Genomic DNA, 2,242 nt, shown 5'->3' on the forward strand with positions numbered 1-2,242 from the left:
TACTGCAAAAAAATTAAATTTTTTCACAATTTTTGTCGAAAAAGCGAGACCTGTAACAAATTTTGGTTTTGGTAAAAAAACAACGAAACTTTTGAGTAATTATTGGAAAAAAGTGAAATTTTTTCATCAAATTTTTCTAAGGAGTGAGAATTTTTGTCAAATAGGGCTTTGGCAAGTACCGCAAATAAATGATATTTTTTCGGAATTTTTGACGAAAAAGCAAGACTTTACAAATTTAGGTTTTGGTAAAAAAAAAACGAGAATTTTTCAGCAATTTTGCTAAAATAAACAATAATTTTTTCGTTTTTTCAGAAAGCAACCTTTTGACAAATTTATCAGAAGAAAATACTTTTTGACAATTATTTACAGACAAAAAATGACGCTTTTTTGTAATTTTTGTCAAAAAAACAAAATAGGTACTGTTTTTGCTAAAAAAAAGCGATATTTCTAAGTTTTTTGGAAAAAATTTGGACCCATTGAAATTTTTGACAAAAAATGGACAATTTTCAGAAAGAAACAAGACCGTTAATATTTACTTACTTCTATTTTTGGCAGAGAGCGAGACTTGAATAGCTTCAGCAAAATGCAAGCCTTAATCGTAATGATGCAAATAAGGCAGTGTAGCCAGTTTAAAAAAGAATGAAACAACGTACACAATCAAAAGTTATTCATTTGATTGATTTTACTCGCTAACCGTATCGTAAAAGTGTATGGCTTCCTGGAGTTTTCAAACTTTTTCAAATCTTGGCTTTGAAATTTGACAAGCTTTTGAAAATTAGACGTTTGAAAAATAAACTTGACTGTGAACTTTTGGAATTTTTGGCAAATATTCTAGAAACACTACTCTCATTTAGGATTTTCTCCAAGTTGCAGCAATTTTTGGACTCCAAAGTTGGCAAATTGTGTTCAGGGAAATATCTATGAACCTTACAATCTTAGAGCTAATAACCTCTCCTCCAAATGAATTGAAAAAGGTGAATTTTCACGTCTTGTATTTTTAATATTTTCCCAATTTAGATGAAAAACCACCCTCCAGCCTTCGAAAACACGAAAAGTCCCGAAAAACTTCTAAAGCTACGTTCAGTGGTTCCAAAAATACGCGTGCGTTTTGCTCAACTGCAGCAAATTTTTGATAAATATGTAGTACCTATTTGGAATTTTTTGACTCTTTATTTCTACATATCTGAAGACTGAGAACATCCCCCTCCCCCCCGAATGCGTTTTCCCGGATGAAAACCCCCTGAATTGCCATTGTTCGGAATCATCAATTTCTTAAACGCCCCCTGAATCCAACTGAGGAAGTCTTTCAAATTCAGGTTTTTGTCAAAGTTGCAGAATGTACATATCTTTTCTTTAGTCACGCTTTGTACTCGAAGGAGGTCCTGTTTTTTGGTAAAATTTTTTTAAAAATCCTACTTTTTCATGAAAATTGTTTTTTTTTTGAAATGCTAAAGTTGTGAACTTCACTTTACTTCGGTTCGTGGCTTCTGCAGTGGAACGCAAATTCTCGCGTGTGCTCGTACCTACACATGATGCAAGATTACCTAATCTTCGATGCGTTATGGTAAGATCCGCAGCAAGACAGACGGCCGAGCACGCTAATAAGATCATTACTTCTCTGTACAAACTACACATACAGGTTAGCAACACTCGAATAAATCGAAGAGAGGGAGTGATCGAGAGTGACCAGGGGATTATAACATACCTATATAACGTAAGGTACGAGTATATGAAATGAAATTTACGCATAAGTACGATATTGTTTCGTGTTACCGTATGCGTGCCCTTTCGCAGCGCCGCGGTAACGGTAATAAAAACTTGACGCAAATCTCGACTCGACCAGAGAGTATAGTGAGCCAAGTAAATTGATAGCTCATCGCTGACGAAATATACCTAATACCACATCGATCTCCGATCGTCGTCCGGATCGATCGTGATCGAGAGTACGAAGGGTGGCGCGAACAAACACCGCATAACGTCGCTCTCGACGTCGTCCTCGTGTCTCACGCAGCCGTGCGGTATATGCGAACTTCGCATTCGCGTGTTTCCACAGTTTGTGTGTGTGTGTGGGAGAGAGAGAGAGACAGAGATAGGCATGTAAAAGCGTCGCTTGGCCGCTTTACCGCCACGACCTTCCCAACATTTCAATAATATTTATTGTTAAACATTCGGACTCGTACACGAATTAGGTTAAAGGTTATCGTCGCGTCTCATAGTCAGTCTCAGTAGCCCCCCCCCCCCT

The sequence above is a fragment of the Planococcus citri genome, chromosome 5 (assembly GCF_950023065.1).
Source record: "Planococcus citri chromosome 5, ihPlaCitr1.1, whole genome shotgun sequence".
NCBI lineage: Eukaryota > Metazoa > Arthropoda > Insecta > Hemiptera > Pseudococcidae > Planococcus > Planococcus citri.